Below are 14,001 nucleotides of genomic sequence, written 5' to 3'. Positions count from 1 at the left end.
CCATGCTCAAGAGATATCAGGTGACATGCAGACAAAATTGAGATATTCATTGTTTTATTTGGATGTTACAACAAATAGCTGGTACTTTCTCATTTTCCTTTTGATGAAGGTGTTGACCATTTTAAGGATCACAATGTTAAGGCTTGAGATAATGACATCTCATTTGAAAGCCGAGTATGCCATGAGCTGTCTTTTCCTTGTTGATTAGAAGATCCCATCAGACTTTATTGTTTTGATCACCCCTTTATTCTAATCCTCTTGGAAAGTGAAGATTGTTCTCCAACCTCTTGCAAATCAAAATAAGAAAGAAGACAAAGACCACCAGCTGCTTTTTCTGCTATAAATCCAAGCATAGTTCTCTCCTAAAGTGTAGATACAATGCCTAACTAGAATTGCAAGAAGTGCTGCACCATGAAAACTTGATAGGTCAAGTTACACACCCCTTTGGCATGCCTGGTTAGCCTTCCTTAAATTCATTGAAAAGCTCTCAAGTGGATTTTAGTCTCTGACTGCTTTTTTTCTGGACTTATCCTGCAGTTATTGAGTTGCCATCTCTAGGGACTATGAACAAACAGAGTGTTATAACATGATAAAAATCGAAATAATTTTCCCCATGGCTTGCCAAGTGAAATATCCCTACAAATGCATTGGTTCATCAAAATATCAAACTCCAGACTATTGAAATAGTGTTTTTGGTAATTGTAGAGAAGATAAAGTGGTTTGAATACAAATTTAGCTCTTATATACTGATTAGTCATCAGAGGTGACTCAAATTTTGACTTCACAACTTAGTCCTTGCTCACTTCCCTTTGATTCACTCTGAAGACTGAAAATGTCGTGGCAGCAGCTGTGTCACTAACCAAAATGCATCACTAAATTGGATGCTCAGTGAGTTTTACTGAGGAGTCTTATGTTCTGTGAGTAGGAAAAAATAATCTTGAAAATAAGTGGTCCCACTGCTTTGGGAAAGAATAATTAAAAAGGATGATTAATTTATGAATTATTTTCACTTTCATTTAAAATAAATTACTCTGGAGGCAATTAAGCATTTCTTCCCATGTAATAAGTTAAATTGATGAATTGTGATGGTCTAGAAATAGCTTAGATTTATTTTGGGCAAGTACAGCCTATCAAATTAAAAGTTATTAATACATTTTGTAGCAGTCTTTCAATAAACAAAGACGCCTCACTGGTAGTGACAATATAAATGCTGTTTGTAAGTGATTTATCTTCAGTTCAGTCTTTGAGGTCTTCGTCCAAGACTTAAGTTCAACTTTTACCTGATATTATTTCAGGAAGACAATTAATTAATGCATGTGAGTCAATGAGTTATGGACAAAAGACATTCATTTGCTGAATATTTTTAACCTGAATAAAAGATATTTTAAAAACTATATATAGTATTTCAGTTACCACCTTTGAAAATACTGTAAGCAGTTTTATTTTTCTGCACTGCGGGTACTTAGCAATAGTCATGAATTTAAAGCACAAGTTTCCTTGTGTTAAAGAGTTGGGGTTTTTTGGTTGGCTTTTTTGTTTGGTTTTTTTTTTTTCAATTTGTCCTTTAGTGAGGTAAAGCCTGTGGAAAACCTCTTATCACCAGTTTCTAGTCCTAAGGCCTCTTGCATCTTTTCTAAACACAAAATCCAACTAGCAGTTTACTGGAGTTAGTTTACTACAATTAAATATAAACCCAGAAGGATCAAAAGTAGGTTCTACAAAAAGACTTGAACAGTATATTTCATCAACTCTCAGCTAATTCTCATTAACCTGTAGTTAAAGAAAAATTGAGGTGGCCCAGCTAATAGCACAGTATTTGGGGTATTGTGTAGACATTCAGGTGTATTCCTGCTGTGAGCAAGGAGAGGACTCCTCCAGGAAAGCCAAACACAGAGGAGAGGGCATGGTGGAGATGCTGCCATTCCTCCTTCGGCCTGATCCATGCCAGCTTATACTGACTTCATGATATTCCATTCCCAATCTAAAATGTAAACTAATTACAGAGAAATTTATTATTATGATGACAATAATAATGTAGTAGTAGAAGAAATGTATATATGTATGTAATTAACACAGTGCAGTCTTAAAAAATGATAATTTTTAAATTATAGAATATTAACCTACTTTATATACATAACTATATTGTCTAAAATTATAAGCTTGAATTACAGGAAGTTTGAAGTGCATATTATTTATAATAAGGCATTTAAGAGTTGACATGCAGAAATGGAAATTATTTAAACAGTATTTTACAATTATTTGCACAGTTATTTATAAAATAAAGTATTTTAGTTAAATATTATTCAGAGTGTATTTCAACAGATGGCAGGTTTTTCCCAAGAGATTCTGGGCGGTGGTGGTAAAGAGCTGCATTTTCCAGGTTGCATTTACCAAGACAGAGAAGGTCATACTCAATCTTTACTGAGTACCCATTATTTTAATAGCAGAAGAACCACTTGATTTACAAGGGTGCATGGCTTTTTGTTGCATCATATTTTTATCTGTGAAACCCTGTCAGTGTGTGGGGAAAAGAATTAATGCTTAAAAGTATCTCAGTGCAGCGTAGGTGAGCACGTTTTTAAAAAAATCTGTAGCTGGAATATAAAATTACAATAAAGTTCACCAAAATTAATGGGCATAGAGGTGACCAGAACTTCTAAGATCTGGTTGTCTGGAAACTAAGTGTATTTCACAGTGAGAGTGCTTGATCAAGAGGGCTTTTTGTACAGAACAAGAAGTCCGACACAAGATGCATCAATAAAATACATTGACTAAACTGTACCACAGTGACATGTATCTGCTCTTAGAGTTTCAGGGGTTAATTTAAACTTCAATCTTGTACCATATTACCATTTAAACTTTTTCTGATCTGATGTATGCCCTACTCGGGCAGTAGCATGTAGGAAAATGGTGTTCTGGTGTTGTAGTATGTATGTATACTCTATCCTACTGTATGTAGGATAGAGGTGCTGGTTGAAATAGATTTCTGTGCAATAGAGAATCAATTGCACTCAAACATAATATCAGCAAATAGTGATATTATATATAGTATCTAAATCTTATTTTCCACTACTTTTTCTTCAATCATAATCTGTTCCACCGTGTAAGAATGTAGCCACTTAAAGAGAAATGTAGCCATTTCACAGTGTAGCTGTGAAAACATCAACAAAAAGGTTTTGTTATTCTTGTGCTGTTACATGCGAGGTTTCCTGAAAACACAGCTGCCTAACTAGAAAGCCAAAGCAGTCAGGGCTTCTGTGCCTTATTTTTAGTCTAAACCAACCCTCTTTCAGTTTATAGCCATTCTTCCTTGTCCTACATATCCTTGTAAAAAGTCCCTGTCCAGCTTTCTTGTAGGCTCCTTTTACATACTGGAAATGTCTTTGTTTTAAAAGCTTTGCTTGGTCAATCAGAAAAAACAAAAAGCAACAAAAAATCCTGAAAGACACTAAATCCCCAAGTTTTGGTTTTTATTTTATTCTGATCCTGTGCAGTTGGCTTTTCTCCCCTCGATGCTTCAAAAGTTGACTTCATGCAGTTTCTGTGATCAGCAAGTGAGCTTTTCTTCTATTGTCATGCTTCATATCTGAACTTCAGATTTTACTAAAATTGATTTGTTCTTTTCTATCCTATGTCTATATTACACCTATTTCAAGAAGAAAAATCTTGACAGTGGCAACTCAAATTTTCATCTACAGTTTCCTCCCTGTGAAATAAGTATAGATTTCAAAGAGAGTGCTGTACTTACAAAGATGTACAGACTAAGAATGTCCAGAAGGTACCATTTCCAGTTGCACTTCCTTGTGCAGGTAAGCACGATTACCTCAAAGATTCATCCAACTTTGTGGCTTCTTAATATGCTGTGTCCCAAGAGCTATCAGCTGTGACTTCTGCTTTTTTTATTCCCTGTGTCCCCTGATAATGAACAGAATTCTGTGTGGGTTAGAATTCTGTGTGGGCCTGCTCCACAGGCTGTAGCATTACATCTCACTTGCTGCTCTGTTATCCCTTTTTGTCTTCCTCTGTTTCATTCAGTCTTGTTCTAATGAGGATGTGAATAGAGTTCCTGGGTCTACACCTTCCTCCATAAGGGCAACACTCTCAGGCTGGCAGTACTGCAGTGTCTGGACAAAAAAAAAAGAAAAAAAAGGGAGAGAGAGAGAGAGAGAGAGAGAGAGAGAGAGAGAGAGAGAAAGAAAGAAAGAAAGAAAGAAAGAAAGAAAGAAAGAAAGAAAGAAAGAAAGAAAGAAAGAAAGAAAGAAAGAAAGAAAGAAAGAAAGAAAGAAAGAAAGAAAGAAAGAAAGAAAGAAAGAAAGAAAGAAAGAAAGAAAGAAAGAAAGAAAGAAAGAAGATGCAAAATGGATTCATTTTATTAAGTCAACATCATGCCTTAACCACTGCCATAACCTCATTAACTTTTGCTGTTGGTATAGAAATATATATTTACATTATTCTGAAAGAGATAAGCAAGTTAACAAAAGGTGAAAATAGCAAGAAAACCTGGAGGTTATTACTATTTCACTTCTTTGAAATCTGTAGAATCCTGTTAGCTCAAGCAGATATTGAAATAGGAACAGTTGACATGAGGCAGGTGTTACATAATTTATAAAATAGTGTGTCTGATCATGAAAGATATAGGTAAGGAAGTGAGTTGAAGCTGTGAAAAGATAAGTTTAGATTGGCTATTAGGAAAAAGTTCTTCACTGAGGGAGTGGTCATACACTAGAACAAGATCTTCCAGGTGGTGACCATAGCCCCAGGTCTGTTGGTGTTAAAGTGTTGCTCTTAGATATAAGGTTTAACTTCTGGGTTATCCTGTGTGGATTCAGGAGTTCAGGAGTTAGACTTGATGGTCCTTGTGGGTCCCATCCAACTCAGGATATTCTATAGTTCTACTTGGGCACACTGTTGAATTTCCTTCTGGATCTCATCTTCTCAAATCCTTTTATGTTATCACCAGTCTGTAATACATTTCAAAGTCTTCAATTCAGGGGTTTTCTGCTGTCTTATTTGTGACTCTATGACATATTATAGTTAATGCACAACTTTTATTAACTCATACACTTGTGTATAAGATGGCAAGAAAGTAATATTTTTTCCCTTTTTAAATGCATTAGTAGAAGAGGAGGTAAGAAGTAGGAGTTAGCGTCATGTGACGATTCTGCTTTCTTTTGATAGCTGATGTGCCCATACTTAATTGTCGCAATTATTCCTCAGTGCTGCCTTAGGATTATTTTACTAAATCTTCCGGGAAGCTCAACTGTGGTCTCAAAAATTTGGGTTTTAGCAGTAAAAATCAGTTTCAGGTGTAATGGCTGCAATGAATAGCGATCAAGATCTTGGCAATATCTCTGTGGGATGTTTGACAGGTTTCACTCTTTGCTAAAAGTGGGAAACATATCTTGCTAAAATGGTAGCATTTTTACTCCTATTATTTACTGAAATATAGGAACAGAGGCTATAAAGGAGTAAAGAATTAGGCATTCAGTTTTGATACTGAGCTGGTAAGATCATTCTGCTCCTGGTAAGCTACACCAGGAAATTACAATATCAAATGCTTTGCAGCTTTATTTTTCCAAAGCAACATTTTCAGTTTATGATGTTACATATCATTCTAACTTCTGCCTACAGATACATTGATCTTTATATTGAGGTAAACAGTGCAAAGAAAATGAGACTGAGATTTGATGTCTGCTCACAATGAAGAACTACTTCCAACCTCCTCCTCCATAGGATTAATTATATGATTTAGTGGATGGACACCCAATGGCATGACAGAAATTGTTTTTCTGAGCCAAATTAAGACTAAGAAATACTAATTTCTGTACATCACATGTCAAAGGACCAGGACAATGAAGAGGAAGTAAATGATAGTATGTTCACAAACAAAAGTCCCAAATGCTTATTTTGTGGCTGTAAAGTGATGTTATGAAGACATCGAGGGTGGTGTAAACTTACAGCATTTGAGTGATGACTCATAAAAGCCTTTTCCTAGCTCAAGACAAATGTGAACAGAGTCCAAGATTTATGAGGTGATACACAGTAACTTTGCTTTCTGCCAGCACAGTCTTGGCCTTGGTTGAATATCCAAGTTGTTTCTTGGCTAATGAAAAGGTTTGGTTTGCCTTTTTGTGCTTACATGCTATGCTAGAGTAGAGCAATAAACAGAGTTCACCTGTTTGCTGTGAAGAATTGTGATAGTGTGAAGTGCTCAAGTATGAGATACTGTAGCCCAGATGCTCTTAAAAACATAAGCAATGAAGATGAGTTTACTATCTACAGGAATCGAGTTACAACAGAGTAGTCTGAGGACTTGGAGCTGCAGAAAATAATTTAGGTGTCCCTGTAGACAAACTGAACATGTGAAAGTTATGTATCCTCTCAATAAAGAAGGCCAACTGCAAACTAGACTAAAAGCAAGGGCATGGAGAGCAGGTGGAGGGAAGTGATTATTTCCCTCTGTTTGGTGCTTGTGAGACAACATCTGGAATACTGTGTTCAGCTCTGGGCTCCCCAGTACAAGAAATACATAGATATACTGGAGTGAGTCCAGAGAAAGGCCACTGAGATGCTAGAACAAATTATATACAAGGAGAGGTCGGGAGAGCTGGGTTTGTTTAGCCTGAAGAAGGAAAGATGCTGTTGCTGTCTTAAACTGTCTGGTGGGTAGTTAGAGTGAAGATGAAGCTAAACTCTTCTCTTACGTGCACAATGACAGGAGACATCAGAGAGAAGTTGCAATGAGGTAAATCCAATTAAATAGCAGAAAAACTGTATTTCATTAAGGATGGTCAGATGTTAAGTCTGATAGTGATTGTATAATCTCCACCTTCAAAGATATTCAAAACTTGAGCAGAGAACCTCAGCTAGGCAAATTTGATCTCATGAGAGCTTTTCAATCTGTATTACTCTGATTCTTATTTTGTAGTCAGACAGAAATAGAAAATTTTACTCTTAGATACTATTCAACAAAAGGTTTGCCTTGAGGACATATGTCAAAGCAACCTGAGATACTGATTGTGGAAGCTCATTCCTGTCTTAGCTGAATGTAGCCTTTATTTACCAGAGTGCACTAGAGTGAAAAAACGTTGTCACTGTTGTTTGAGCCAACAGCTCTGTTTATGTCCAGATAGCTAAGAGAGAGAAAATTACTTTCCAACAATGGATATATTAGAAAGATCTACTGTATATCTCAGTGTATGCCTTCAGCTTTCACCAGAAACTAAGTGGGTTCACTTGCCCTTGTGTTGAAGTTGACATTTTATGCTAGAGTATGACAGAGTGATTGGACTTTATTGCTATGTTTTGCCCTAAAATTTATGATAGTTGCTTCCATTAAACAAGATGTTCTATTTGATAGTGTTTTGTTTTGGTTTTTTGTTTGTTTGTTTGTTTGTTTGTTTTTAGGTAATAAGGTATTAAGAGCACTTGAAAAAATTGTAGAGTTCTTTAACCTTTTTTTCATTACGTGGACTAAAATATGGGGTTTGAATTGGAATATGTGGGTTATTTGTCCTTTTCAGACTGGCAAGAACAGAAGAAAATTATGCACCAAGAGGTGCATAATACACATAGGCTGATAAAAAAACTGTCATGTAAATTGATACTGTGCTTGAGCCCATCTGAAACTTCTCCTCCTGATTGCTGCTGCTTCTCAAAGGAAAGGAAAGCTTTTTGTGCTGGTGCCACTTTTGGTGAAGAGCCCAATCTCTGTGAAAAATACCCAGTTCCTTTCTTAATGAATTTCTCACATACAAAGTCAATGTGATACTTTTTAATGCTCATCTGAATAATAATCCATGTAATTTTGACAATAACAGGATTATTTAAATTGTTGTTTAAAGCTATAGAGATTAAATCATCTGAATTGTTTATTTTTTACACCAGTAAAAATCAGGGCGTGGATTTTTTTACCTAGTTATTTGCTTACATAATTTTCTGAGGAGAGTCAAAGGGAGTGGTATTTATGATAGAGATGAGAGTCATGTCCACATCATTTGTACATGAGACATCCAATAAAGATGAGAAAAACTAAATGTGAAAAGGGGCACAATTCATTAACTTACCTTATCAAAATAATTAAACCTGTTAGTGAAGAGGTTATCACTGTATGTTCTGATGTAATGAACAATTTGTCTTTTAACCAAGATGATACTTTATTCTGTTTGTCTTTGACAGAAAAAAGAAGGTAATTTTGATTAAAGGGGTACTTTTCAATTTGAGCTGTTCGGAGAGCTTTAGAGTTTTTATATATGAAGTGTGTGTTGTTCTTGTGACACCACCCTCCTGTTCTATTTGTTTCCTTGCATGGTTTCACTAAGAGCCTGTTTTGTACTTGGGTGCTGCCTCTGTGCCCAATTATGTGCCTGTGTAGCTAAGAGATAACCCCTGCTTTAACAAGGGATGGCAAAAGAACTGTTTATATAAATCTTATTTTTATTTTAGTATTTTCTACAATATTTGTCGAACACACGTTGGAAGCTTTAGATCACAGCTTCACAATCTTAAGCCAAGTTTTCTAGCTCTTCATTTGTCTAAATTAATTTTTTCTCAGTTGTTTGTGAATAATTCAGTTAAATTATAAAGGTTTCATAATGTATAAAGGACTATAAGTCTCAGAGGTATTCATACTATCTGCACTAGATAATTTTCATCAGCTATCTTAATCAGTTATTGGGCATGATGACTTCACAGTGTTGCCTTTAAGTAGCTGAGAGTAGGCGTTATCAATGTTTCATGGTTTTTAGAGATATTTATCTAGGTTTTGCAGATTCTAAATTGTGTCTTCATCCATGCCCTTTAAACTGCAATGAGTATGTTAGATTAAAAGGAAATGTCACAATCTGTCTTCTTTATTCATAATTCCCAAATGTGAGAAGAAACACAGGGAGTGTAATGGTGAGAACAGTGTCTTTGGGTGTGCCCAGGTGTAATGGGTTGGCTAACCAGCAGCTAAGCACCCAACCAGAAACTCACCCCACAGTGGGACAGGGGAGAGAATTAGAAGAGCAAAGGCTGGCAGCCCCTGGGCTGCGATGAAGCAGCTATGCTGCTGCATGTGCAAGCAGAACAGTAAATCAGAAATATATTCACTATTTGCTGTTGGCAGGCCAATGTCCATCCAATTCCTGAAAAGTAAGGCCTCAGCACGTATAATGGTTGGTTGGGAAAGTGAAAGCTGTAACCAAACCCCCTCCTCCTCTTTTCCCTGAGCTCTTATTGCAGAGTATAATGGCATATTGTAGGAAATGTCCCTTTGGTCAGTTTGGGTCCACTGTTCCAACTGTGTCCCTTTCCAACCTCATGGCACACCCCTGGCCTATTCCCTGGCAGAGCAGTGAAAAGAAAACTGTGATGCTGTGAAAGTCAGAACACTAGTGTGTTAATAACACTGGTTTAATCACAAGTCCAAAACATACTGTGATATGGGCTGTACAGGATTAACTCCATCCCAGCCAGACCCAGTACACCAGGGAAAGAAGCATTTTTTCAGAGGAATCGTTTGCTTTCTCTCTGAAATAAAGTTATTAGTAAGAAAAAATAGCAAGATATATATATAGCTTATAAATATTATCTGCCTAAAATTCTGCTTCTTTTTTTCTCAAGATATGTTAGACTAAAAGAAGGGAACTGTACAAATTTATATGTACTTACTAAAAAAATAATAAATTGATGGATTATCTTGAGCTCTGAGACTGTGCCACCATTAAGGAACTTAGACCATTTTCAGCCTTGCTGTTTTTCACTTTTTACATCAAAGTCAATATTAGTTGTCAATGTTTAATTAGTGTATTTTATAAACATACATTTCCCATTCTGAATTGCCTTCAGGTGATTTCATTCATGATTATATCTAATATTACATTTATTTGTATAGAATTTCTAAAAATAACAGATGGAGGTAAAAAAGAAAAAGGAATAAACAATTGATTAATAAATGTTTTTCTAAAACTAACCCACTGAAGAATTTCTGGCTTTCTGTTAGCACTAGCAGCAAAAGAGGAGAAGGTAGGAAATAATAGATCAAATGCTGTGCTTCTGAGCATAAAGTTTTGTTTTTATTTGAACATACACTTTATAGTAGAACGAATTTATCTTGGTTTGTAGGAGCAGGAAAGGTCAAGGATGTATATAGCTTTGACTTAGAGTGCTTCCTGAGCTAACTGCACTTAAGTTCTGGCAGGAGGTTGCCATACATGATTTCTGTTAATGCACAGTCACTTCTCATGCTTGTGGATATTTCGTGCTCTCAAAAATGAGGCTAAGTCATGGTTTTAGAAAGATCTGGGAAAAAAAGTTGTTGCCTTGGTGATGTAAAGGCCATAATGCTGAGAATAGACTCTTAGACTCTTTTTAGTCCCTCTCAGCTCCCACAAACACATTTTCCCATATCACTAAACCATTGTGTGGTTTCAGCAGTGGGTTTTGCCTGATTTTGTAGAATCAGGTATAGAAATCAAGTAGAGGCTATATCTGGTGCAATACTGTTGACTTCAGTATTCATTTGTCTCCTGGTTTTTCTTATTTGCTGAATTTACCTCTGCGGAAGTTTTCTGTCTTTGTGAAAAGGATGCAGTTTAAGACAATCCTGCCTCTATCCAGACTACTGCATGCAAATCAAATTATAAAAACCTAAAACACCTAAAATGTCTTATTGTGCTATTAACAGTCCTTGTTGGGCTCCAACAAAACTAGTGCAGTGTTTGTCCAACATCAATGTGCTAACTTTGTAATAGCAGTGCAATTGATTCCCTGAGATGATGATGAAAACTAATGCTGAATCTATGCAAATTGTGGAACAAAAAAGACATGTTTCGGGTGGCCATGCATAACTGAGCGTTTGGTACTTGGGCAAGCAGTTGATACATGCTTGAATATATTTTGCACCTTACTTGATCACTAACTAATTAGTGCATACAGATGGCAATCGGATTTCTGATATGAATACACAAATAGTACCTTATGAATTCAATCAAGGGCTGTGAAGCTGCAGCTGGGGAGCTCTACTCAGTTGGAGTGAAAAGTTATTAATATATTTCCTATGATTATAAAAGGGAAGGAAACAGAGTTTTTTTCCTTAATACTTTAAAAGGACTTGCTGATTTATTAGTATGTGGAAGATAGCTGAGAAATTGAAAATCAGCTGTAGACTGACTCCAACTCTGATTCCCAATTTTTATTTTTAAACTTTATCTGCGGGAGTGCTATAAATCTTATCACTTACTGAGGAGAAAGTGAATAGAATGAGTACTTTCAGTGCTTTCAGAGTACTTTCAAAGATTTCCCGTCTCTGTCTTTCACCTTCCTTGGGGAAAGGAAGAATTTCTGTGGATGCTATGTGAAGGCACCCACATGGGCTTGCATATTCCAGAGAAGATCACTGAGATTATAACACTGTAATTGATTCTTGCTTCCTAATTGCTGTAAGTCTTGTTAACAGTTAAAGAGTCTGTATGGATGAGTCTGAAATCTGAAGATTCCATTTGCTGTTTTCCTGTCTTCTCCTGATTTTTAATTCTATGTTAATAGTTGTACCGGTAAATTGTAACTGCAAGATGTCCCTACCCACAGCAAAGGAGTTGGTATTAGATGGTCTTTAAAATCTTTCCAACTTAAGACATTTTGTGATCTATTAGAACATCAAGCAACCTTTATCTGGAGATGTCTATATTCTCTTGTAAAACACTGTGGTTTTGTTTCATATTTCAACAGCTTTTGAGAGGTATATTACCCTGCTTTACTTATCAGTTATGCAAATAGCATTTTTTTAAAAGTTGGTAAATGGTGAACTTAAATACACTGTGACTTACAGAGCTACTTTTTTTCCAATCTTCTTGTTCAGTGGTCCATAGCCATTTCAGCCTTGGAAGTTAATTTTGTCCATGAATGTTGTCAGCTATAAAACTCAAGCTATTGACCTATCAGCAGACTTCTCCCTGAAAACAATTAAACTTCACAACCCTATTCTTTTAAGGAACTTGACTTCTAACTGGCTTGACCTTCGATTGACTCCCCAGCCTGCTTTGCACTGAGCTGAAATTTCTGTGATGGTAACATTAAGAATGCAATTTCCTTTCCCTCGGAAATATTGGCTACATTGGCAAAAACCTCTGTAGAAGCATTTTCATATGTGCAAAAAGCTGTTGTTTGAGGGAAAACACTGGTGTTGCTTCTTGCAATAGGGTGTTCATCAGATATGATGCAGTGATAAAATAACATGGTCTCTGCATTAAGTGGATCTACTAGCCTTTCTCTTATGACTAGAAAGGTTTTTATCCAGCGTTGTAATCCTGGTTAGCATTTTAATACTTGTGTATTTTACTGAAAGATACAATTGATATGCAAGCTGTATTTTTGTTCTTTTATGTTGCAAACCAAGCTGCTGCTGATTTTTAACTGGAATTATTGTGTAGCTGTTTCATTACTAGTTTACTCAGCAGCAGCTTACAAGAAGATTGTTTTTAATGTAAAAATTATAAGATAAATGGGTTTTATGTTTTGTTATTTAATTTACATTCCTATTAAATGGAGTAATCAAGTAGACTAAGGCAGCTCCTTAAAATAATGAGATTTTCTTTGTCAGAGTAGACATTTGTTTTAAATGAATCATTAATCTTGTAGTTAAAGCACTGATTAAGAATATTCTCTGATTTGCATTCCTTTGTCTAAATTTGATTTAGGACAGAGGCTATTATAAAAGAGGTTGATAAACCTATTTATTATAAAACTAATAACTGGTATCTTGAATATCCTTTGCTATTCATCGTCTGTGCTCCGTTTAACTTATTGGACCTAACCTTTCAAGCTCTGAGATAAATTGGTTTAATATTTTCCTTTTCAATAACTCAAGAACTATGGGACTACTCAAATTAATTTAAAATACTCACTCTGCATCTTCAGAGGTGTCTGTGAGTCCTCAGACATCTGACTTCTGGGGCTCTACACAGCCTAGGGAAGGGCAGACACATCTGCAGTGCCTCAGTAGGGTACTGAATGTGCTTACAGCTGTGCCCTTTGGGTTGGATTTTGGGTGGGAGGAGGTAGCTGCTGCATGTGAATTGCTGCTGCCTGACAGCACAGCCCAGCAGTGCAAGGACCTGCTTTTCCACAGCTGGGGAGCAGAAGGCTTGGCATTCAGAGGTGTGAAACTTAAAAGCTGTGGAATCACTGTAAAAAATGAAATCTAAAAATAGAAATAGTTACGGAAAAACAATAGATTATATTAAAAAAAAAGACTCAGATATTGGCACAAATTTCTATGATCTGCTGCTTGAAATCCTTTTTTTCATTCACGTTTAAGCACATAGGGAGTTATTAAAGAAGTGCAGTGAGCCACAGCTGCAGCAAAACAAGCTTGATGTGAGTGTCCTGTAATGGGGTGTGACTGGACACTGTTTCAACTCTGTCCACCTCTCATCTTTCTTTAATTGTGAGTAGGGTACTGTTTGCATTTTTAGGATCAAGGCTTCTGTTTCTATGCAAAAGTATGGCTTTCCATATTTCTTGCTCACTTGTTTGCTTACATTGTATATTGCTCTTTCCTTGAAGAAAATAAAAAGTGTAATAATACTCTATTCTCTTAATTCACAGGACAGGAACCTCCAAGAAGTTTGCAATTTATCTCCCTTCTCTCCACTTGTACAGACACATTTCAGAACTGAAACTTCTGCTTTCATAAGTTTTAGAAAAAATTTACTTCTCTTACCCAAAATTAAAGACTCTAAATATAAAAAATGGTTCCTTCATGAAATTTCACAAAGATGCTCCAGGAAAACTAAGATTTTCATGTGACTGTAAACATATCTAATTTCACCATTGCTGAGCAGCCCACAAGTAAGAAATATTTATTTTATCTCTTAAGCCGTTATCGGCTAAAAAGGGAAAAAAAGATCTTTGTGAAAGCATTTCAGATGCTAATTGTATTTCAGAAGCATATATCTTTAACAGAATTCTTGAGTAAGAGTCCAAAGAGCAACACTGATTTAAACACTTAAATGTAGA

The sequence above is a fragment of the Sturnus vulgaris genome, chromosome 4 (genome assembly GCF_052056855.1).
Source record: "Sturnus vulgaris isolate bStuVul1 chromosome 4, bStuVul1.hap1, whole genome shotgun sequence".
NCBI lineage: Eukaryota > Metazoa > Chordata > Aves > Passeriformes > Sturnidae > Sturnus > Sturnus vulgaris.
This window is presented reverse-complemented; position numbering follows the sequence as displayed.